This window comes from Callorhinus ursinus, unplaced genomic scaffold, assembly GCF_003265705.2.
Source record: "Callorhinus ursinus isolate GAN/ISIS: 27379988/994484 unplaced genomic scaffold, GSC_fseal_2.0 scaffold8, whole genome shotgun sequence".
In the NCBI taxonomy this organism is placed as follows: Eukaryota; Metazoa; Chordata; class Mammalia; order Carnivora; family Otariidae; genus Callorhinus; species Callorhinus ursinus.
This window is the reverse complement of record NW_027397070.1, coordinates 59,710,701-59,736,716: the sequence shown is the minus strand read 5'-3', so window position 1 is coordinate 59,736,716 and position 26,016 is coordinate 59,710,701. Positions and strand designations below refer to the sequence as shown.

General features: G+C 42.9%; 1 long non-coding RNA gene across 2 annotated transcripts in view; it reads right to left on the bottom strand.

The window, feature by feature from the left end:
* Positions 1-26,016, bottom strand: part of LOC141373296 (uncharacterized) — a 46,658-nt gene that overhangs the window by 9,120 nt on the left and 11,522 nt on the right. The window contains exons 3-5 of one of the 2 annotated variants that reach the window (XR_012379121.1): positions 9,814-9,873; positions 9,302-9,409; positions 7,522-8,275 (exon numbers count right to left, since the gene is read on the bottom strand). This is a non-coding gene — a long non-coding RNA (uncharacterized lncRNA). Of the gene's footprint in view, positions 1-7,521; positions 8,276-9,301; positions 9,410-9,813; positions 9,874-26,016 lie in introns of those variants that run through there. The other variant, XR_012379122.1, reaches the window with a different exon arrangement.

Below are 26,016 nucleotides of genomic sequence, written 5' to 3'. Positions count from 1 at the left end.
GTACTCAGAAAACTATAAAATACTCATGAAAGAAATTGAAGAAGACACAAAGAAATGGAAAAACGTTCCATGCTCATGGATTGGAACAACAAACATTGTGAAGATGTCAATGCTACCTAGAGCAATCTACACATTCAGTGCAATCCCCATCAAAATACCATCCACTTTTTTCAAAGAAATGGAACAAATAATCCTAAAATTTGTATGGAACCAGAAGAGACCCCAAATAGCCAGAGGAATATTGAAAAAGAAAAGCAAAGCTGGCGGCTTCACAATTCCGGACTTCCAGCTCTATTACAAAGCTGTCATCAAGACAGTATGGTACTGGCACAAAAACAGACACATAGATCAATGGAACAGAATCAAGAGCCCAGAAATGGACCCTCAACTCTATGGTCAACTAATCTTTGACAAAGCAGGAAAGAATGTCCAATGGCAAAAAGACAGTCTCTTCAACAAATGGTGTTGGGAAAATTGGACAGCCACATGCAGAAGAATGGAACTGGACCATTTCCTTACACCACACACAAAAATAGACTCCAAATGGTTGAAAGACCTAAACGTGAGACAGGAGTCCATCAAAATCCTAAAGGAGAACACAGGTAGCAACCTCTTCGACCTCAGCCACAGCAACTTCTTCCTAGAAACCTCCCCAAAGGCGAGGGAAGCAAGGGCAAAAATGAACTATTGGGATTTCAAGATAAAAAGCTTTTGCACAGCAAAAGAAACAGTCCACAAAACCAAAAGACAACCGACAGAATGGGAGAAAATATTTGCAAATGACATATCAGATAAAGGGCTAGTATCCAAAATCTATAAAGAACTTATCAAACTCAACACCCAAAGAACAAATAATCCAATCAAGAAATGGGCAGAAGACATGAACAGACATTTTTCCAATGAAGACATCCAAATGGGCAACAGACACATGAAACAGTGCTCAACATCGCTCAGCATCAGGGAAAGCCAAATCAAAACCTCAATGAGATACCACCTCACACCAGTCAGAATGGCTAAAATTAACAAGTCAGGAAACGACAGATGTTGGCGGGGATGCGGAGAAAGGGGAACCCTCCTACACTGTTGGTGGGAATGCAAGCTGGTGCAACCACTCTGGAAAACAGTATGGAGGTTCCTGAAACAGTTGAAAATAGAGCTTCCATATGATCCAGCAATTGCACTACTGGGTATTTACCACAAAGATACAAATGTAGGGATCCGAAGGGCTATGTGCACCCCAATGTTTATAGCAGCAATGTCCACAATAGCCAAACTGTGGAAAGAGCCAAGATGTCCACTGACAGATGAATGGGTAAAGAAGATATGGTATATATACACAATGGAATATTATGCAGCCATCAAAAGGAATGAGATCTTGCCATTTGCAACGACGTGGATGGAACTGGAGGGTGTCATGCGGAGTGAAATAAGTCAATCAGAGAAAGACATGTATCATATGACCTCGCTGATATGAGGAATTCTTAATCTCAGGAAACAAACTGAGTGTTACTGGAGTGGGGGGGGGTGGGAGGGATGGGGTGGCTGGGTGATGGACAATGGGGAGGGTATGTGCTATGGTGAGCGCTGTGAATTGTGCAAGACTGTTGAGTCACAGATCTGCACTTCTGAAACAAATAATGCAATATATGTTAAGAAAAAAAAGAAGAAGATAGCAGGAGGGGAAGAATGAAGGGGAGTAAGTCAGAGGGGGAGACGAACCATGAGAGACGATGGACTCTGAAAAACAAACTGAGGGTTCTAGAGGGGAGGGGGGTGGGGGGATGGGTTAGCCTGGTGATGGGTATTAAAGAGGGCACATTCTGCGTATAGCACTGGGTGTTATGCACAAATAATGAATCATGGAACACTACATCAAAAACTAAGGATGTAATGTATGGTGATTAACATAACAATAAAAAATTTAAAAAAATAACTGACAAATTAGGGGAAAATTGTATATGTGTATTTTAAACTATACATCCTAATTTTTGGTTTAAATGTATAATTGTTGCAAGAACCTCTCATGTTAGTGAGATGTCCAATTTCAATGAAAATTTTTATATTCTAGAGCATATTTTTGTCCCTTTTATATAATAATTTTTATTGTATTTTTATATTATGGAAATATTTATTTGCATTGTAGAAAACTTAGAAAATACAGACTAATAAATGGAAAATTAAAAAAAAAAAGAAGAAGCCAATCATTGCCTCCCGTGGTTTTGCTCTGATTACAAAGAAGGTAACTGTGTAAAGGGAGTGCACCTGTCAGTCAGGTTCGAAGGAAAAAGCAGACCTCGGGCTCCCTTCTCCCTTAGACACACAAGGCCTAGGGCTTATGATCTATGATCAGTACGCGTAGGGGCCCACAAAAGCTTTCATTGTAATTAAAATGAATGTAATCATGAATATAATAATGAATCCAGGCTAGATATTTGTTTTTCTACCAAAAGAGCCTTAAAATATCAATTTTAATTTTTTTTTTTTTTTTTTTTTTTTTTTTTTACTGAAGGAAGGGGTCCACGAAGGCCAAGTGTCTCAGGCCCACAAGTCGTCATGCAGCCCTGAGCACACCAGCTATGAGGAACATGGGACAAGGGATTGATTATAGGGTCAGACCTTCTGTGACTATGGGAGCTGGTGGAGAGGGCTAAGCAAGCCTGTGTGGACCTCTGCGTGTGAAGGTGTAGGTCAACAAGGCCAGCAATTGGAAAGAAGCACTCGCTGGGAAGACGGGGGCTGGGGGGTGGTTGTCCACCAGGGATGATTCCCCACCCTCCATTCAGAAGACTTTGGCAATGTCTGGAGACAGTTTGCCTTGTCACAACTAGGGTAAAAGTTGCTACTGGTATCCAGGGACCCTGCTAAACATCCTACAATGCACAGGACAGCTCCACACAACAAAGAATTATCCAGAATCATCAAAAAAGCAATAGTGCTGAGGTTGAGCAACCCCAAGGTTAAAGTTGAGAAAGGCCGGGAACTGCAGGGCCAGTCAGAGCCCAGGTCTGTCTCCCACGGCCATCGACTTCGGTGGTTCGCCATGGAGCTATGCTTGCAGACTGGCTGAGGACTTGGAGAAGCTGCAGCAGGAGACTGGGGAGCTGTAGGCCTGGCGAGCCAGCAGATGAGCAGCAATGCCCGCGAGATACAGCAGCGCCTGGTGCCCTGGGTCCGCCTTCTGAGCCGAACCAAAGAGCATTGCTAGAATCCTGCATTAACTTCCCCCACAGCCAGCCCTAACTCGGGGCCACACAGGGAAGGGAACTTGAGAGAAGTTAGCCCCTGCTTAGCTAGGTTGACACTATGCACAGCCTCCCCAGGAGCCCACGTGGAGTTCTGCTCACTAGGACTCTTCACTAACAGAGTGGCTTGTCCTCACCACACTTGCAACCTTGCACGCCCTTAAATCGGAGGTGGTGGAAAGCTGTCTCAATCTACAGATGCTTGGTGTGCCTTAGACCCATGGTCACGCATCATCATCTGTTCTTTCTTTCAGAAATAGAGACATGGCTGGACATGCAGCAGCCCAGACTACACACCCCAGCTTCCCCGGAAGTGAGATGTGACCGTGTCGCATGACTTTGAGGGCAAGCCGTGGTGCCAGATCCAGAGGGGGACCTCCAGACACCGGCTGTGCCCTCCTGCGTGTGTTTTTGCCCCCTTCCCACTAGCTGGGACTCAGGCATGGAGGCGATCCAGCTTCAACCACACAAGGACAAAAGTAGAACACAAGATGGAAAGACTCTGTGGTCCGGAGAATCCTTAACCTTAGGCACCTTTTTTTTTCCTTAAAGAGTTCTGAGGGAGCATGTTAGTTACTCAGGTTGTAGATGATTAAAGCCAACTCAGATTCACTGAAGACAAGGAATATATTTGCTCACATCATTGGGAAGTCTGGGGTAAGAGTTTCGGCATAGCTGGATCTAGGGGTTCAAAAGATGTTACGAGACTCTTCATCTCTCAGCACTGGCTTTCTGCTAAAGTCCAGAGAAGATGACATTGAGAAAGCCCAAGCTTCTAATTTCTTAGAGCTCATGACCCAGAAGAAGACAGGAGATCCTCTCTCTCGATGTGTATTTTTAATTATGCAGAACAAATGCTGAACGGTCCTGCTGGGGTCACAGGCTCCCCTCCGAACCAAGTGCTATGAGTCCCAGAAGGAGGGAGAGTGGAATAAATCTGTAAAATCAGCCACTGCTACAGTCCACTCGGGAACTTAACCAACATCACCAGGAGGGAAGACAGTGCTGATGAGGGTGTAGGGTCAGGGAATATCCACTGGGGTTCAAGGGAGGGAAAATCATGCTCCCCTGAGGTAGGCAAGGCTTCACGGCAGAGGTGGGATTGGAGCTGGGTGTTGAAAGACTGAGAGTTGAAAAATGGACACAGAAAATACGGCACTTTCATTCCTGACCATTTTCAAAAGCTCAAGCAAACTCAGTAGCCTTACAGGATGAAAGGGATCGTGTTGTTTTTCTTCCCTTTGCCGTTGGTTCAGAATGAGAAGTGTTTCCCTTTGAGCACCGAGTCCTTCCAGAGACTGACCAAAGCCGGGGGGAAGAGTCTGGGTCTCGGGACACAAATCTCCAACACGGGCACTCATACGTAAAGCAGGAAGAAAGGTTTGCTTCTCCATAACCTGAAAAAAGGTTGCTAAGTGGAACTGGCAGCTCCCTAATCACTCCAGAAAGCCTCGTGATATAAATAAATGATTCAAATATGAAGTGACTTACCTTAGGAAACATGCATTCCTTTTTTGTTTGTTTTTCATGCTCCTAGCATGGTTTCCTTCAGTTTGGAGTGGAATAAGCTGGTAATTTTCATACGCATGTATTAATTCCCAAACTCTCCGGTGTTGGGATTTTAGGAAGACGTTTTTATTGAGGTTGCAGTAGCTTAGCGATGTCCCAAGCAGTCCGGCCCCTGGAGCCTGTGGCTCATTTCTGCAGTACAGGGGTCAGTCCTTTGAGATGGAAATGCCTCTGTGGCCAGCTAGGGTGCTACTGGCTGGATCAAGCCAGGTAACTGAAAAGGTGGTGGTGATGATGATGTTGATGATGAAGACGTCAACTGTTGATCTTACAGGTGATGCAGCCAGGATATAAACCCTATTCTCCCCTGTTCTGACTGTTGTACTGCCTTCCCTAAAGAAATTGGTTCAAGGGCTATAAGAGCATCCGGGGATTTATTTTTTCCTGGTTATTTGATGATGGAATGATTTCTTGGGATGCAAAGCCCTTTTCGTTGGCAAGTCTGCATCTTCATGCAGGGCGTGGGAGATGTACTCCTATGTGCCTTAAGCTGACTCTCTCTGGACCAGTTTGTCCTTAGAGTGCATTGAAAGCAGGTCAGCAGCCCAGCTTCTGTCCTCTGTTTACTTCGGGGGCTGAGCCATAAGACTCCCGGAAGGACAAGAGTCCTATAGGGGATTCCTGACTTCAGGTGGCTAGAGCCACATAAACCAGTTTAACTTGATTGGATTGATTTGACTGGTGGGGTAGATCATATTATTGTTCTCAATCATTGGCTCCCCATGTCAATTCCCATGCACTGCCATGTGACTTGCCAGTGTCTCTTATGGTAGGAGCATACTTCTCCACCTCCTTGATATTGAGGGTGGTGCCATGACTTGCGTTCTCATGAGCAAATGGAGATGTGAGCAGAAGAGACTAGGTGCCAGGTAGGAGCAGAGGCTTTAGGAGACTCTGCTCTTATTCCCTTGCTCATCTGCCTCCCTTCTTTTCTGTCTGCCATGAGAGTGGCTTGTCCGTGTTAGGTACTGCTCTGTCAGCCTAGGTTCTCACATGTATTATAATATTGGTTGTTGTAAGCTACTGAGATTTAGGCTTGTTACAATGACATAACTATGGGAAAGTTGACAGGTACAGAGGGTCACTTATTGTCCTAAACCCTCCAGTGAAGAGTGGTCCAACTCTCCATATATGTAGATATACACTGAGGTTGTGACAAATCTATCAGGAAAAATTAATCCTAAGCATAAGAAAACTAAGGAATGCCAGTCAGATTAAACCAACAATAACAAGAAGCCAATTTTGCCTGTGAAAGGCTATAAAAAGAAGCGTATTGGAGAGAGAGTGCTAGAAACAGGCATTCTTAGACATTGTTAAAAGGGGCATAAATGAATATATTGGTGCTGGAGATTCATTCAGAAATAATGCTAATGCTGATAATAATAGATGCCATTTGTAGAGTACTTTTATGTGCCAGGCACAACTATGTGAAGTTTCATTAACCTCACTTGAATTAATAAAATCGGTTTAGTGTACTAGTTCACTTAATCTTCATAACAACCTTGTAAGGGAGATATTATTATTAAACAGCATATTTCAACAGCCTTCAAAATTTATGTATGCTCTTTGACTCACATCTGGGAATTTATCCTAACGAAACAATTAAAGATGGGGTGTAAACTTTTAATATAAGAATGTGGACAGCAGTCTTGTTTATAATTGTGAAATTTGGAAGCAGTATAAATATTCAGCAAATGGGGATCATTTCAATAAACTGATCCATTTAAAAGTGATATAAAAGCATGTAGTGGGCATGAAATACATTAAGTATAGTACAGTCCTGCCTTGTCCAGCACAATAGCCACTCGCCACGTGAGCACCTGAAATATGGCTAGTCTTTTTTTTCTTAAACATGGCTAGTCTGAAATGAGGTGTGCGATAAGTGAAGAATCAGTATGGAAAGAAAAGAATGCAAACTATCTCCTTGATAATTTAGACTTATTTTTATATTTATATAATTTTATATTGATTGCAATGTTGAGCTGATAATATTTTGGATATATTCAAATTAATTTCACTTTCTCCTTTGTACTTATAAAATTTTTACTTTTATTTTTTAGTAACAACTATCTATGTTTAAAGGGTACAACACAATGTGGTCTACACAATACTGTTTTGACGTACATATACATAGCAAAATGATTACTATGGTCAAACTCATTCACATACCCGTCTCCTTATATCGTTCATTTATTGTGTGATGAGGCTGCCTGGAAATGTACTCTTTTGGCAGATTTCTAGTACACAATGCAGTATTATTACCTATAGTCACTGTGCTGTGCATTAGATCTCTATATTCCTTCATCCTACACAACTGCAGCTTCTCTCCCCAGTATCTCCCCCTTCCCCTCACCTCCCTGCCCTTGGTAACCACCATTCTACTCTCCGCTTCCATGTATTCAACTTTTTTATGTTCCACATATAAGTGAGATCATGAAGTATTTTTCTTTTGGGGTCTGGCTTATTTCACGTAGCAAAATGTCTTCCAGGTGTATCCAGATTGTTGCGATTGGCAAGACCTCCTTTTTAAAGGCTGGATAATATTCCAGGGGCTCTATATACCACAATTTCTTTACCCGTTCATCTGTTGATGGACATTTGGGTTGTTTCCATATTTTGGCGTTGCGAATAATGCTGCCATGAACGTGAGCGTACAGATATTCTCTTTTTTCTTTTAAAGATTTTATTTATTTGAGAGAGAGAGAATGAGAGATAGAGAGCACGAGAGGGAAGAGGGTCAGAGGGAGAAGCAGACTCCCTGCCGAGCAGGGAGCCCGATGCGGGACTCGATCCCGGGACTCCAGGATCATGACCTGAGCCGAAGGCAGTCGCTTAACCGACTGAGCCACCCAGGCGCCCCAGATATTCTCTTGAGGTGCTGATTTCAGTTCCTCTTGGAAGATACTGGAAGTGGGATTGCTGAACCATATGATGGTTCTCTTTTTCATTTTTTTGAGGAACCTCCATTCTGCTCTCCATGACGGCTACACCAGTTTGCATGCCCACCAGTGTACAAGGCTTCCCTTTTCTTCATATCCTCCCCAGCACTAACCTTTTGTCTTTTTGATACTAGCTGTCCTAACAGGTGTGAGGTGATGTCTCACAGTGGTTTTCATTTGCATTTCCCTGATGATGAGTGATGTTGAGCATCTTTTCATGTACCTGTTGGCCACTTGTATGCTTCCAAGTTGTCTTCATACTTTTAAAAGAATGTGGCTACTAGAAAAACTTAAAATTTCATATGTGACTCACATTTATTTCAGGCTTTGCAAGCCACATGTTCTCTGTTACAACTATTCAACTGCTACTGTAAGCACCATGATGGATGAGGGGTGCTGGGTGGGAAACTGAGTCAGAAGTCCAGTTCTCTGGCACAGAAATGCCAGGCAGCAACCTTGGGCAGTGACTGCAGAGAGAGTTCCACTCACTGCTGGGTCTGGGTGTTGGTCAGTACCACTCTGGGGCTGGTGAGCAGAGAGAGGGCATGAGTGGTCCAGGTGTCAGGGATGGGGAAAGGCAGGTATGGCAGAGGCTGTGGATGGCCTCTAATGCCATTCTTCCCTTCTGCCTGGGTACTAGAACTCCCAAGCTTTCACTGGACACATGGTCACCAAACCAGACTCCCTTGCATATCAGTGTGGCCATGCCCTTCCTCTCCTGCCCTCCTTCCTGTGGTGCAAATGCAAGGGCTGGAGCTCAAGCAGCCATCTAAGACCATGAGGTGGACCCATTTTTGAGATGGGTGGAACAAGAATACAGGTAGAGACAATGTCCCTGATAGTTGCAAAACTCTGATCTGCTCACTTCCAGACTTGGTTTCTCTTAGACATTTCAATACATACATGTAATATCAATACATATATGTGATATCTCAGTACATTTCTATCTTGGCTAATTTATTATTATTTGGGGTTTGCTATCATTCTGAATTAAGCTGAAGTTAATTTTAACTAATTTAACAAGGACTGATGTATAAATAATGCTGGCCTCAGAAAGCCGGCTCCCCCTCCTAATCCTCTCTCTATAGCATAGATTCTATATAGACCAATTCTAATTTTAATTAATAGGTACTTAATTAAATCACTTTAAGCGAATGGCAGCAAACCCACTCGCTGGTGTGATTGCTCCCTAACTGCTGTGATTCCTGCTGTGCTTTCAGTTCAGAGCCACGCCCACCCCCATCCTCCCTACCCCCCACCCTTGCCAGCATCTCTGATAAAGGCACAATAGAAGGAAAAGCTGAACTTAGAAATAGAGTGCTCTTGATCCGCAAGCAAATTCAGAGGCACAACCATCCCTACCGCTTTCTCAGCCTCCTCCCCCATTCCAGTTCCCATGGTCATCAACTGCACCTCACTGTTCTCCCTTCTTCCTTTCTCTGACCAAGCTCAGCTCCTGCTTCTGTCCCTTGATGTCCTGGATCCCAGGCCCTCCTGCCCAGAAAACAACCCCCTCCCACAATAATCCATTATCCCCTGTAAGAAATTCACCTTTTCATTTGTTACAGTTCTGGGTATGATAGAAAAGTAGGGTTGTAGGTACAGTTCCTCAGGAAACAGACTTTGAGCCATATTTATTCGGGAGTGTGGGAATAATACCTGTCAGATGGTGAAGGAAACACAGGACAGAGAACAAAGTGGAAGTTAAAACAGTTGCAAAAGAAGCCTCGCTCATCCCATGGGGCACTCTGAAGACGAGATGGCCCTTCAGAGATGTTTCCAATTGAGGCAAGGGGCTGAGTGCCTTCCTCCTTCGGGCGTCTTGGCAACACATTACAGTATCCACTCCAGATGCACTGAAGGATTCTGGCTGACCATGGTCAGACTCTTGGGGTGGTTGACTGAGACCCAGACCCTGAGCGTTCTTTATATGTCCATAGATAATTAGTGTCTCCATGACAAAGTCACACCAACTAAATTCAGACAAGACTAATGAAAACATGGCAACTGGGTTTGTTTACACTGAGATCGTCCTTTAGCTGTGATTAAAATGTATTCTTTACCTCTCACGCCCCTTCCTCCGGGTCCAAGTTAAAACAGGAAGTGAGTGGGCTCCAAGAAATCTGTAAGAAGAAAACATGAAGGCATTTTGCATTAGATGGAATGAGTAAGAAGGTGGGAATGTTTGGTGAAGACAAAATATGTTTCTTCTCTCAACAACAAAAAAGATAAGTCTTAGGAGAAACTCAAAAAGGTGCAAGAAAATCATGGTCCAAATAGAGGCAAACTAAGATGACCCATGATTTTGAATAATTAATAGAGTGTAATAAAAGAGAACCAGTCTGACCATGCGACAGAGTATTCCCTGTGGAATACTCCTTTGAATCACTCAAAAGTTGAGATGTTGGACCCAGGAGGAAGTAATGTGGTCCTAACACAATCCTTGGCTCTCCAGGAAGCAAGAGCTATTTACTCAAAAGAACTCAAATGCAGTTTATTGGTTTTCAACCCTTGGACTTAAGCAGTAGACCAAGGGGAGAGGACTTCTGGCCGAAGACCACAAGGTACTGCTGTCGGACAGAACAACAGAAAAGCACAGGTCAAGCTGACAAGAGTTGAAGGGGGTCCGTGGGGAAGCTGATCTCTTCATCTCACTCTGTGTGGAGTTGGGAAATTTTGTCTCGAGTTCGTGGAATGAAACACGGAATTTCAATCCATTAGTTGAAGTAATGAATGTAACCACCAGAAGAATGAAAAATAATACTGTGACTACCAAACTATGGAAGGAAGAAGGGGAAGTGAAGGCAGAGTAAATAAACTTTCATCTTCCAATACTGGCCAGCAACAATAATGATAAATGATGAAAGGGACAAGTAAGTGTATTATCTATGGGGACAGGAGAACCACCAGAAGACACAAAAATAGAAATAGTCAAGCAGTTGCCTTTGGGATGTGGGATGTGCAGGTGGAGGGTTTGAGGGCGACAATGTTGCTTCTGTAGTATTTACATTTTTTTTATCCTCTATATGATTCCTTCCAAATTTTGAAAAATATGTAAAATTTTAAAATCACCAGGCAAATTTTAATTATTAATCAGAAGGATATTTGGCAAGTATAGACTCCGTGTGATTTATGGGACAAGTCTCTTACATTGTGGGAAAGCCCAGTGAAATTCCCCTCCCCAGCAATGGAGAACACATCCTTGGTGTTCCCCCAATTTCCGGGCCTGTCACCCCCAAAAGGAATGGGCTCCACATGGATACATTTTTTGATTTGCTGGTCTCCATTTTCTGTACTTAACCACTCCTCTGTGTCCTGACGACATGGACTGACATGAGAGTCATCAGACTTCTCCTAGAAGTAACACATTTCAATCTTGTGTTGCTCAAAATAGGGAATAACATAACTGGAACAGTGGTTCCCAACTGTGGCCACATGCGAGACTCTCTCTTGGACCTTTAAAAACATACCCCTGCCCAGGCCCCACTCCAGACCGATGACATCGATGGCCTAGGCTTTGATATTAACAACGACCACCACCAAAGTTCCCCAGGTGTTTCTATCCTGCAGGTAAAGTTGAGAATCTCTGGCCCAGTCTCCCCTGTTTTGTTCATCAGAGGATTGAAGCAGGTCCACATCAAGGTAGTGCATGCTTCCTTCATCATCACAGTCCTTGCAAGCAGTCAAAGTTCTGCTTCTCAGCGCAGAATCTGAACCTCTTGACAGCTCCTCCTACCCTGAAATTCTCTCCCTCAGTTTCTTTGATCCCCTCTCTTCCTGATGCTCTTCCTCTCAGTCTGTTCATGGGGTACCCCTCCCCTGTCTTCTTGGGACTCTTCTTCCTGGTCATATTCCCTGGAATTTCAACTACCTTCTTGACCACCACTGTCATCATACTGAGGATGGCTTCCAAATCTTCATCTCCACCCTAGATCTCTCTCCAGAGGTCCAATTGTCTACTGGACATTTCCACTTTGATATCTCACAAGTTTTGGTTCTTCATCCAAAACTTGGCCCCAAATGGCACTCCTTCCTCTGTTGCCCAAAATCCTTTCTCCCATCTTCCCTGCTGTGTCAAATGGCACCAGTTATCCAATCTCCTTTAACCAAACAAACCCAAACTCCAGGAATCCCCTAGACAGTACTTTTTCCCCTCCTCTAACCAGCATTCAATTCATTCTGTCTTAGTTAATCCCCTTCTGCTTCATCTCTATGGCCTGGCTATAGTCAGTCTATCATCATCTCTTTTTTGGATGTCTGCAACAATCTCCTATCCAGTTTCCCAGCCTTAATCACGTCCCTTTGTGATGCCCACTTTGGCCAGAGTGATCGTTCCAAAGCACAAATATGACTGTGTCAATCTCCTACTTAAAACCCTTCTATCACTTCCTCGTGGTCTTCCAAGTCCAAACTTAGAAAGGTCCTCAAGGCACGCAGTAACTCACTCCTCCCTGCATCTCCAGTTTCAGCACCTGCTGCCGCTAACAGATGCCCCATGCATCTCGCCACACTGAGCGCCCCCACCCCACCCGCAGGCCCCCTAATCTGCCAGTCGGCTTCCTCCATGCTTTTCCCTGTGGATTCTGGGCCTGGACCGGCCTTCTTGACTTTCAGCTGTCTCCTACTTGTGCTTGAAAACTTTGCTCAGACCTCACCATCTCCAAGCCCCTTCCTCTTCCTTGGTGCCTATCCTAGGGCCTGAAAAACATTCAAGAACTGTTTACAGAATGAGTGAATACATATGTTTTTAATTTCAGAGAAGGAATGGAATTAGTACATGAAGAAAGTGAAAAAGATTCTTATAATTTATCTCTACCTCTCAAGTGCATTGATTTTTAAAAGAAAGTTATCAGTGTATTCTAAAGAGTCCTGGGGGTCCCACAGAGCCCCCTCAAAGGCTCCCAGGGGAGCTCTTCATTTTAAATGAAAATACTTTCATTTCATCTATTTTTATATGTTGGTCTTCCGAGAAAGGTCTAGTTAGAACAGTGTTTTGTGGCCAAGAAATATTTGAAAACCAATGGTCTAAATTATTCAAATAATTAAAATGAAGTGCAATTTCCGTTTGAATTACTCCCCCCCACAAAAGTTCTCATCTCTGTGTCTTTTTAAAGCAGCATAACACAAGGATGTTTTCTCCTGGTTTAATTTAGTGTCCTAGTGACATATTGCCTTTTTTTTTTTTTTGCTTTAAAAAGAAATTGTTATTTTGAATTGATAGTATAATGCATGTGGTCACAAAAAGGAATTCAGTGAAAAATCAGCCTCCCACAAATACTCATCCTCCATCTTTGAGAGACAAACTGTAGCCAACTTCAGCACATCATTCCAGAGACTTCCATGCAGGGATCACTGCTCTGGTGGACAGGGGGCCCATCCCCTTGCTAGGGACAATGGAAGAACAAGCCTGCTACACACCCCTGATGGTTTAATCATTAAGAACTTGGAGTGGCCTTGGAAAGACACCTGGCCTCGCTATCCAATGACTGTCAGGAAGAAGGGCTTAACATCAACTCTCCCAATATCAAAACCACTTTTTGACAGACAACCTCTAGCATTTGCTTGGCTCATATCCAAATACCCATTTCAGTCAGCTTATTAACTTACCTAGGGATACATTTTCTCCTAATATATTTTGGAAGTGTTATCAGGAAATTACACTTCTTAAAATGAGACGGTCTGTGGGTGCTTTACTGAGTTTTTTTTTTTTTTAACTGATTAGAGTATTTGACATTTCAATAGATAGTGTTGGGACATTTGATTCTCACACGGGAAAGAAAAGGAAAAAAAAAATCCTACTTCATGCCCATCACAGAAATGAATTAAAGATCTGCTGTAGATCAGGGTGCCTGGCTGGCTCAGTTGGCAGAGTGTGCAACTCTGGATCTTGGGGTTGCAAGTTTGAATCCCATGTTTGGTGTAGAGATGACTCAAAAATAAAATCTTTAAAAAGATGTACTGAAGATCTAAGCATGGGGAAAAAATACTCTAAAACTATTAGGAAGAAAATAGAACACCTCTCAAAATTTTGGAGAAGGAAAGTTGCAGGTTTTTTTTTTTAAGATGACACACAAAAAAGCAAACTGTGAATAGAAGAACATCTGATTACACCTAATTAAAAACCTTTTGTCAAAATAACACCATGAACAAGATTAAAAGACAAGTGGTAGCCTGTAAGGAGTTCAGAACAGCTAGCAGACATCTATCATTCTCTACAGTGTATATGATTCCCACCAATAAGGCAGAACAAGACATACAATGAATGGAAAAGCAGGCAAAGAATACGAACTGAGAATGTAGAGATGAGGAAATAAGAATGGATGATGCATGGGGAGCTTGGGTCGCTCGTGAGATCAGGCCCCGCATCAGGCTCCACACTCAGCAGGGAGTCTGCTTGAGGAGTCTCCCTCTCCCTCTCCCCCTGCTCATGCTCTCTCTTTCAAATAAATAAATAAATCTTGAAAAGAATGGAAAATGCAAGTATGAAAAGATATCCAACTTCATATGTAATGAGGGAAGTGCAAATGAAACAATGAGATCTTTTTGTGCCAATCATATTGGCACACATCTTAAAGTTGGAGAATATGAAATGTTGGCTAGGATGTGGGGAAACTGGCGCTCTCATTTGCTATTGTCGAGAGTATAGACAGATAAAGACGCGTTAGAAGGCCATTTGGCAACATCTTGCAAATTTGAAAATGTGCCTCCCCCCTAATGCAGTGATTCCATTTTCTAGGTATTGCCCTAGAGACACTCCCACACATGTGCATGAGGAGCCACGTGCTTAGTTTCCATCTAAATGGCCACCAGTAGGGGAACAGCTGAAAATACTGTGGCATTTGTGTTCCAGGCTACCCATATCCATCTGCCAGGACTGCCAGAGCAAAGTGCCAGAGACCAGGTGGCTTAAACAACAGAAATTTGTTATCTCACAGATCTGGAGACGTGAAGTCCAAGATCACTGGCTTCCTCTGAGGCCTCTCTCCTTGGTTTAAAGATGACCACCTTCTCTCTGTATCTTCTCATGGTCTTCCCTCTGTTATGTGCCTGTGTCCTAATCTCTTCTGATAGGTGCAGCAGTTATATTGGGTTTGGGCCCATACTAATGACCTCATTTTCACCTAATTGTCTATTCAAATAGGTAGTCTCCAAGTATAGTCACATTCCGAGGCCCTGGGGTGAGGACATCTACATACAGATTTTAGGGGGACAAAATTCATCCCGTACCACCGTCCCTACAAGAAACTAGCAAGATGCACATGTGACAACGCAGCTTCATCTCAGAAAACAATGTCAAGTTGAAAGAGTGTGATGCATAACGGTGCCTACCATATGATAGCACTCCCCACTTAAAAAACACACACATGAGCCTACACAAATACCTAATGCATGTATATCAGCATTTAATGTTCTGGAAGGATCATTCAGATGCATTAGAAGTTGCTTCTCTGTTGGTTAGTCAAACATGACTTTAGTCATAGTATTTTATTTCCTTAAAAAATATTGCAAACAAATACAGTGAAATGTGAATGCTTTCTAATTCTGAGTAGCAGAATATGAGAGCTTGGATACAATATTCTTTGTAATTTTCTGTATCTCTTATATATTTTTTTAAAGATCTATTTATTTATTTGAGAGTTGGGGGAGGGGCAGAGGGAGAGAGAGAATCCCAAGCAGGCTCCCCGCTCAGCATGGAGCCGAACACAGGAATAAATCTCATGACCTTGAGATCAGGACCTGAACGAAAACCAAGAATCAGACGCTTAACTGACTGTGCCACCCAGGCGCCCCTTTTATCTCTTGTATTTTTAAAGAAGTTTAAAAAGGCCAAAAGGATGACCAACTCATCCATTCCTCAAGATACTTTAAATGTATTTTTGCATGAAGTCAGAAACCATGAAGGAGCTGCCCACTAGACTTCATTTCACCTCTGCCTCTCTAGAAAAACATTGCTCTTTCTTACTGCATTTTGAGGCCATGCAAGTGCAGGATGCCTTAGGGATCAGCCCTGTGAGCTTCCTTTTGAGTTTGTTATAGGAAGGTGGTCGATGATCATGTCTACTACTTCCCACTATTTATCCCTTATGAGGACTAATTTATTCTGGAGATATTTTTATGAGCGGACTAACATCCTTTTAGATTGAAGAGGGGTATAAATAAATAAATGAGTATAATATCAAACACAATAAACACAATAAACACTTCTCTGCTGGTGAATAACAGGCTCGTGTCTTCAGAAGGATGAAAGCAAACTTTTCTGAACTCCTACCATGTGCCAAGCACTCTGCTAGAGGCTCTAAATAATTGTCATTTAAATATTAATTTTTATGACCTTTGGAAGCAGGTTATGAGGGACAGTGAGTTTAAATAACTTGTCCAAAGTCACAGTGAGTGACTAACCCAGACTGACTTCAAACCATAATAGAATATTTGGGAAGTCATAGCGTTTCCTGATTATAGAGGGGGTGAAAGAGGCAAAGGAGAGAAGTTCGTGTTAACTTATTCAGAATCTATGTCCAGTGCAAGAGTCCTGTGAACCAAAGATTTTTCATTCCAATTGTGAAATGAGGAGACTAAAACTCAAGAGAAGTTTTATATATATATATATATATAATCTCAAGATGCTCAAGATGAGGGCGCCTGGGTGGCTCTGTTGTTAAACATCTGCCTTCGGCTCAGTCATGATCCCAGGGTCCTGGGACTGAGCCCCGCATTGGGTTCCCTGCTCAGGGGGAAGCCTGCTTCTCCCTCTGCCCCTCATCCCACTCTTGTGCTCTCTCTCTCTCAAATAAATAGAATCTTAAAAAAAAAAAAAGATGTTCAAGATGACATAATAAATCAATCTATGAGGTAGGTCTATTTCTAGAATAACAGGGAAGGTTCAAGGTGAGGCTCTTCCATGGAAAATTCATATGCTGGCCTTACTTCCTTTGTCCCCTTAATCTGCCATAGCAAAGTGACACAGGCTGGGGGCCTTCAGCAGCAGCAATTTATTGTCTCACAGATCTGGACGGTAGAAGTCTGAAGTCAAAGCGTTGGCACGATAGGTTTCTTCCTCTCTCCTTGACTTGTAGATGGCCGGCCTCTCCCTGTGTCTTCACATGCTCTTCCCTCTGTGTGTGCCTATGTCCTAATCTGTTCTTCTTATAAGGGCACCAATTATATAGGGGTAGGACCCATACTTATGACCCCTTTCTAACGGAATTACCTCTTTAAAGACCCTATCTCCATTATGTGAGGGTGGTCTGGCTAAGACATTTGTCACCCCATTGATCGCCAAGATTTATTTGGCGGATCTGGCTGGCTAGACAGGTGTCCCCTTCCTCCCTCACCGCTCCATGTGTGTCCCTCCCGAAGCTAAGCACTCGGTTGAAGAGGACGACCTTCCCTGATAGAAGAGGGCCATTCTTTGGTCAAGAGTATACGAGTAACTGCACTCCCCTGCTAGAACTTCCAAACAAGCTCTCAAGGCCCACTTGTAGGAGAATGTAGGATAGTCAAGCTTCGAAGACTCCTGACACATCCAAAATGAGGTCCTGCACATGGCAGTCTGCCTTTCTAAAAAACAATAAACAAAAACAAAAACAAACAAACAAAAACCAGACCCTGTCTCCAAATACAGTCACATTCTTAAGCACTGGGGTTTAGGACTTCCGTATATGAATGCAAGGGGGACACAATTCAGCTCATAACACCTATCATTCGTGGTTAGGCTCACTCCATGTTACTGAAGAATAGGATGCAGGATGTTTTTAGGAAGCTTCTATGGTCTGGAGAGCTGGTAGTCAAAAAAAAGGAAAGAAAAAAAGAAGAGCCCTAAGTTTAGATCTCTAGAGGGATGATTAGGGCAAAAGCTGCCCTTTTGGTAATGAATAATTCCTTATGAACCAGTCTAATTTCATTTGATTCACGGTGCATCTTGCTTTAGTTATGCTTCTATTAAAGTGTTCAAACACAGCTAAGAAGAGAGAAACTATTTCTTCTCTGCGTGAACAAAGTCCTTGGACACCCAGATGAAAGTACCTTGTGTTTCCCACCCAAATTTACCACCAGACTTGAAAAGGACAACAAATGTCAGCTCTGGTGGGTGATTCTCTTTGTTATGATTTCCTAAACGGTCTGTTTGGGGAGGGGGAGTGGTCTTCCCAGACCCCATGAACTGACTTATTTTCCTTGGAATAGAAGTCTTCCAGGAAATCTCCTCTACTTTGCCCAAACATCAAGTGATTCAGTTATTATCTGCAGAGGGTAAGGGTTTTTCTGACGAGTGATCTGTATCCGTTTTGAGATCATTCAGGAGGAGAGGAAATCTTGCCCCCACCCATTTTATTTAAAAAAAAAAAATCTTCATTTCCGAGGTGCCACGTGGCTCGGGACACTGTTGTTCCTCATTTTTATTGACTTTCTCTCTTGGTGCGTACTGAGCCTCACAGCTTTAATTATCACTTATATACAGATGATATTCAAATTTACACTTCATTTCCAGCCCTTTCAGATGATGTCACCCTTCGCCTCGCCCCAGACTTGGCTCACGTCCTGTCTTGGATGAGCCACAATTTTCTCTGATTGAATATGGATGAGACGGAGGCTTTGCAGTTTAGTTGTAAATAAACTCTACATGCATTGAAGTTAATTTACCTCATTGATATCCCGGTCTTCCAGTTAAGAGCAAGGGTGCTCAGTGACTGACTCCGAATTATCCTCCTTCATTCATCAGAGAACTACCTGGCCAAGGGACTAATCTCCACCAAATATCCCAAAGACATGGGACAGCTTCCATCACTCCTAATTTTGGCCAGAATTCTGGTTATCTCACAGCTGAAATTCTGCCATGGTCTTTCGAAAGGCCTCCGCTAAAACCTCCTGTTTACGGTCTACTTGGAATATGGCTGCCCTTTGGCCTTGCTCTGTGTACACAATCCCAGGATACATTTTCCTTCAGGCAGCTGCGTTAGTTTCTTGTGCACTGAATAAAATGTAATTTGTCAAGATCTTGGCCAGATTGTCTGCCTTCACATAAACTAGCTTTTGAAAGGACTTAAAATTACAGGCTCGTTTTTTCCAGAGTCACTTGCTGTTTTGTTTCATGGTGTGGTTGGAGATGTACCATGCATAGCACCTCAACATCCTATAGAACATGCCGTCTTGAACAAAAATGTGTATTTGAAAATACCAGGAGTAAGTATTAGCCTATGAGAGCCTGGCACATAATAAGCAATAAGCACTCAATAAATACTCAATGGAATAAAGACTGGGTAAATGAATTTGTAATCCTTTGAACCATTTGTGGTTCTTGCTGCTGTAGTTATTTATAATATATTTTTATCTACCTCTTAGATTATGATGTAACTGCGACGGTGTAATTATTATTTCAACTAGAACATATTAGAAATCTCCATTAACCTAAGTGAAGGGTATAAAATAGAATGTTTGGAGTTGTCAATTAGCTGATTTGTCTTGTGTTGTTTTTCTTCATTACTTCAGTGCAGCTAACGGTTCATTCAGCACATTTTAATTAAAAACAAACATATGTGGGTCTGCTAAGAATGCGAGTGTCTAGTAGTGCAGTTAGACAGGGATGGCCAATATTTCTAGCAGTGACCATATGATATCTTCCATTCATCTCGGCAATAATCCTCCAAATCTAATTATTGGGAGGACGGCAGCTGGACTCGGTTAGGCTTTTCTTTATTTTTACAGAGATGTGGGTTTTTTCAGCCCGTTGTGTTGTAGAAAATCAGCTGCTGCCTGAGTCCCTTCCAATGCTGAAATCCCCGCATCCACAAGACTCTCCTCCAGTTGCTTCCATTGAGACACCACCCATTTGTTCCTGTCCATGTGCCTTCTGGCCTGAAGATGTTCCAAGGAAACATATAGCCTTCTGACAAGATCTCTTTCTCTGTTTGTACAAATATGTTAGGTATATTTTTGTGACCTGAAGGTATAACCATGGAGCATGTGTCTCCAGGGGAAGCCTCAGTAACAGATGTGGCATCACCTGCATGAAGCTGCCATGTTCCTCGGTCCCGTCTTTAGCTTTGCAGACTCAGGCAGGATTCTATCAGCTTTGCCTCTTTCTGAGGATGCAGAGGAGAATGTACTCATTTAAAATGAGAATTATAGCAATTAAAAAAATAATTCACTCATATGGAGTGTCCCTCTGGTGTAATAATTGAGAACAAGGATTCTGGAGTCAGACTGCTTGGGGACCAATCCTGTTTGTGCTGCTCACTAGCTATGTGACCTGCACCTCACTACATGTGGCAGGCAGACTTTAGGGTGGCCCCCATGATCTCTGCTCCTGAGAGTCATAACCCTGTGTCATTCCCTGCCCTACAAGTGGGGGTAGGACCTGTGATACACTTCTAACCAATGGAAGCTGGCAAAGGTAATGGGATGTACATGATTACGAACGCACGATTATGTAAGAGTGCAGCGCCCGTCCTGCTAGAGTTTCTCTCTCTCTCCCTCTCTCCCCCTCTCTCTGTCCTTGGACTTGTGCTATTGGAGTGCTGAGCTGCCTTTTAAAAAGTCCAGCTACATTGAAGCCACCGTACTGGAACGACCACGTAGAGAGACCAACTAGAAAGAGAGATTGCCCAAGGAGCTATCTGTCTTCCAGCCCTAGCTTCCAGCTATTTGGTTGTTTCCAGGCTCTAAACGAGTGTGTGTGTGTGTGTGTGTGTGTGTGTGTGTGTGTGTGTGTGTGAAGAGGACTTTGAGATGATTCCAGCCCCACCCCCATGCTAATGGCAACAGTGAAGAGGTCCCTGGGAGGACCACCCAGCTGAGCTCAGCCAACTTCTAGAACTGTGGCAGAGAAGAAGAAATGAGGGTTATTGTTTTCAGCCACTGTTTCAAGGTCGCTGGTTGCAGAACAATGGAGAACTTGAAAAGATGTGCATACCGAAACTCACGTGTGTGTGTGTGTGTGTGTGTGTGTGTGTGTGTGATGCAGACATATATTCTGTTTGACATACGTGTCACACAGCTTGGTAACCAGTGCTAGCAATCCTATTGTCACAGTCACTGTTCTATCACAGACACTTGCCATCCTAGGGTCAGCACACATGGTCTTGGTGATTTTGCAAATCCCAGATCCGTGATGTGTGGTCATTTGTAATTTGCTGAGCCATGAATTTGCATCCCAGGCTTGTGGGCGAGAGCGAGTTTCTCACTGGTGAATGATCCTAGCTGACTACCAGCACAAACAGAGTTTTGTTTTCTGCTAGTCGTGCCTCATGCAATTAATTTTATGATGTAAGTTTTAAAAAAAATGCTTTGCTCCCTTGTTAAAACAAAAGGCTCTAAAAAAATATCTTAGTGATAAAAATGAGAAAATAAAGAGGCCTGAGAGATCCTCCCCCCACCCAGTAACAGGAATTTGAAAGCCTGGAGTGTCAAACGCTTGGCTTATATGACAGCAGTTGGGGGGGGCAGTCCCCAAACCAGGGAGTGCAAGTGATTGAGCCATTTTGGTGAGAACTCTGATCAGAACAGAGTAGTTTACAAAGTCTTTAGAAGCCTCAAGGCGTCATTCATATTTTTCTATTAAGATAGACTGCATTGGGGAGGAAATTATATGCTATTTCTATTCACCAATTTATGGGATACTTGAAGGTGTAGGGACATATATGTCTTGAATTTCAGCAGAATGTAGTCCCCAAACTTCATAAGTGAGAGGCTTGTGCAGCCTTAAGAAAAGTTTAAGTCATGGTCCTTGCCCTTGAGATGCATACAGTTTATCCAGGTGATGGATGTGGAGGGAAGAGGGGAAAAAAGAAGCCAACAAATGACAAGTTAAAGATTATCACTCTCATGCATGGTGGCGAATGTCACCTGTGATAAGGTGGCATAGAGAATAAGGGCTGTTAGTTCAGAGGAGAAAGACCAAGAACTTGAGATCTCGCATAGGATAAAGTCTAAGGTCCTTGGCCTGGCATTCAAAGCCTTCCATAATCTCTGCCCAACCTTATCTCCAACCTTCTCTCTTAATATCCACTGCATAAAACAGCCCTTCCAGTCAAGTTGGCTGATTCATTAAGAAATACACCTGCCTCTAATTTACATCCTCTTAATTTAAAGAGTTTGAAATAAAATGAAAGAGAAATGAGCAACACACACATACACATAAAATAATTTCAGAATAGCAGGGATTTATGTTGCTTGTCAATATTTTTTAAACAGAAAACTCCTTAGCAATAGGGAGTGAGAAACCTGTCATCCATGATCTACCCTGCCCCTTCCCCTTCTGGCTGGCTGGCTGGAGCAGAGTCAGGCCCCAAGGTCACCTTGGAAGCTACACAATGAAGATGGCAGAGCCTCTAGCAGCTGGGTCCTGAATGAGTGTGTGGAGGAAGGTCACCTAGCAGCCAGGAAGGCCCCTGTCAACTCACACATAAGTAAGAAGTACACCTATTGTGGTTGGCCTTTGAAATTTTGGGCTTGTTTATTACAGCAGCTAACTTCTTGGGCAGTTTACATCATCTTAACTAATATGGTCAGGTAATATGAAGAAGTAGGAAAAAGCTATCACTACCGGCATCAAAATAGAGGTTACCCACTGCACTGATAAAGGCTAACAGGACAGTTCCCATCAAGAGTATGGATTCTGGCACCAGACTGCAGGACTGGAAGCCGTTTCTACCATTTATTGGGTATATAACCTTAGACAAGTGCCTTAGGTGGGGATGTGGGGTTCTCCAGAGAAACAGAACCAATAGGATGTGATATAGAGAAAGAGATTTATTTTAAGCAATCGGCTTATGTGATTGTGGAGGTTTGGCAAGTCCAAAATCTGATGGTGGAGGCTGGCAGGCTGCAGACACAGGAAAGAATTGCAGTTCAAGTTCAAAGGCAGTCTGTTAGTGAATTAGGAAGAGCTGATGCTGCAGATGGAGTCCAAAGGCGGGCTGCTGGCAGAATTTCTTCTTGTTAATGGCGAGGTCAGCCTTTTGTTCTCTTCAGTCTTTCAACTGATTGGATGAGGCCTCCCCAACAGTATGGAGGGCAATGTGCAATCTGCTTTACTCAAAGTCCACTGATTTAAATACAAATCTCATCCAGAAATACCCTCAAAGAAACATCCAGAATAGTGTTTGACCAACTCTCTGGGCCCTGTGGCCCAGCCAAGTTGACACATAAAGGTAACCATTACAGGAAGCTATTCACCTTCCCAGTGCCTCAGTTAACCTCATCTGTGAAATGGAGATGATAAAAGAATCTATCCTACTGGACGAATATGAAGACCAAATGAATAAGTGCATGTATTTAGAATAGTGCCTGCCCATAGTGCTCTTGACTATTATTATTAATAATAATAGTCATTATTATTAATTACTATTTTCACGGGCTTCAGCTATATGCTTCACTCTGATGAAAGAGCTAAGAAAATGGTTAAGCAGGACCGCCAAGTGTAATGCGTGTTCAGTAGGGAACACCACTAACATGAAGAGAGTCTTCATACATGAGAATTCTTCTAGTGTAGAAGCTGGAGACTTGCCTACCGGCTTCTGCAGACTATATTGGCCAGTGCTTCCTTAGTAAGGAGCTATCTTCTTTCTTGTTGTTATTCCATGAATAAATTTTAATATATTCAAGTTTCCCCATGAACTGTTTATTTACTGTTCATATTAATGCAATCTGATGAAAACATTTACATGACTGGAATCCTTTGCAATCTACTGGAGCATCTCTCCTGCTTTGCTTTTCCTTCATTTCTGGCAAGAAACTTCATTTTTGCTTTACATGTTTTTGAATTAACTGTTTTTGAATGAACTTCTCAGGAATGCAACATCAGCATAAATCAAAAGGCTGAGGTAGAGTAGAATGATTAAGAATCTGGCTCAGGGTTAGCCAGAATTGGGTGTAAAGAAGCCCCAGCTTCTTCACAAAGGATTATTGTGGGGATCAAATGGGGAGTCTCAACACTGTTCTTGGCACAAGAAACACTCGGCAAACGGGAACTAGGAGGACTCCTTCCATTAGTAATTCTCTACGTTGTTGTTAAACTGTTCCTCCTTGTGCTGGGAGACGTAGCATCCTGGGACCTGAATGACTGTGTGGAAGAAGTCACCTAGCAGCCAGGATTAACCCCATCAATCTATTACATATGCAGAGTAAACTCCTGTTTTCATTAATCTTTTAAATTTGGGGTTTCCTTATTATTGCACCTAGTTTGTTAGGTGCTCTGCATCACCCTAACCACTATGGTCAGTTAATATTGGAAGAAGGCTACCAGTCATTCATGATGCTCTCTTCACCTCTACGGGCTGCAGAGGCCTTGAACTTCTGTAAAAAGTGGCTGCAATACAACAGCTTATTTACCCCTCCTATCCACTACCCAGTGACAGTACCTCTCTTTTTATGAAAATGTCCTGCTTCCCCAGTTAGACAATACTGCAGATATTGATTTCAGGGTGCAAGAGATGTGACTTTTATTTTTTTTTTAAGATTTTATTTATTTATTTGAGAGAGAGAGAGTGAGAGAGAGAGAGCACATGAGAGGGAAGAGGGTCAGAGGGAGAAGCAGACTCCCCGCTGAGCAGGGAGCCCGATGTGGGACTCGATCCCGGGACTCCAGGATCATGACCTGAGCCGAAGGCAGTCGCTTAACCAACTGAGCCACCCAGGCGCCCAAGAAATGTGACTTTTAAAATTTAATTTTGGGGTGCCTGGGTGGTTCAGTTGGTTAAGTGTCTGGCTCTTGATTTTGGCTGAGGTCATGATCTCAGGGTTGTAGGGTTGAGCCCCGAGTCAGGCTCCATGCTGAACATGGAGTTTGCTTGAGATTTCCTCTCCGTTTACCTCTGCCCCTCCTCCCATTTGTGCTCTCTCTCAACTAAATAAATCTTTAATAAACTAAAATAAAATGTATTTCTTGAGTTTCCATGCTACTGGCACAGCCCAATAGGAATTCTAGTTAATTTGAGGTGTTCCTGATTTCTTTTGGAGTTGCATCTAAGTTCTGGGCTGTGGAGCTGGGCATCTGGTCTTCAAAATCATCATCCACGCAGACATCCTCATTTCTGCTGGGTACTTCATTGTCAGTTAGTGTGTAGTTTTCTCTCATTCTTGACTGTAAGGCTGCCAACCATTGGTCCCAGTCTCAGCATTTTCATGCTGCTTATACGTATGTGAGAATAAAGAGGCTTGTGTGAGCGTCCAAGGTGTATAGAAATCTGTCTGTGGGGCAATGGGTAGAAGAAGGGACTCTAGACCAAAAAAAATCAGTTACTATTTTAAAGATTTATTTATTTATTTGAGAGACAGAGATAGTGTTTGTATATGGGGGGGAGGGGCAGAGGGAGTAGGTGAGAGAGAATCTCAAGCAGACTCCCCCTTGAGCACAGAGCCCATCACAGGGCTCCATCTCATGACCCTGCAATCATGACCTGAGCCTAAACCAAGAGTCAGATGCTTAACCGACTGAACCACCCAGGTGCTCCAGTTAATATTTTAATATCAAAAATATAATTCCACCACAAAAAGAAAGGCCCTTGAGGATAGGAAATGTATCCTGACCATATTCTGGCACACTATCCAGCAAATCAAATTTACCCCATTACATTTTTCACCACCACCATTCAGTGATAGAGAATGGCCAATGGGCCATAGAAACAGAAGGAGAAAAGGATCCCAATCTTTTTTGAAACAGTAACTTCAGTAGGGAAAAGCACTGGTAGGAGCTGAATTCTGTGTCCCTACCCGCTCCCCCATGTCTAGTCCTGGTGGAATAACCAATACTACTTGTTTTCTTCCTGCCATAAAGAACTAGACAACCTCACGAAACATATGATACAATTACTTCAGACATTGGACAGCAGGACTATAATCCCTGAGGGAAAGGGAACAAAGCAAGGTGAAAGAACTCCCAGGGAGCTATAAACTGAAAGTTTCTCAGCATCCATAGCTCTCTAGGAGACAACTGAGTGCCACCTAGTCAATGTGGAGAAACCTTGTTTTCTATGGCTACTGTAACAAATTGTTATAAGTGTAGTGATTTAAAACAACCTAAGTTTATTATCTTACAATTCTGTAAGTCAGAAATCTGATACAGATCTCACTGGCTAAAATCAAAGTGTTGGCATGGTGCATTCCTTTCTAGAAGACCTAGGGAAGAATTCACATCTTTGTGTCTTTCACCTTGGTGAGGCCCCCCACTTTCCTTGATTCACGGCCCCCTTTTTCCAACTCCAAAGTCAACAACACTGAGCTGAATCCTCACCCTCTATCTCTCTGGTTCTCTCTTCTGCTTCCCTCTTTAG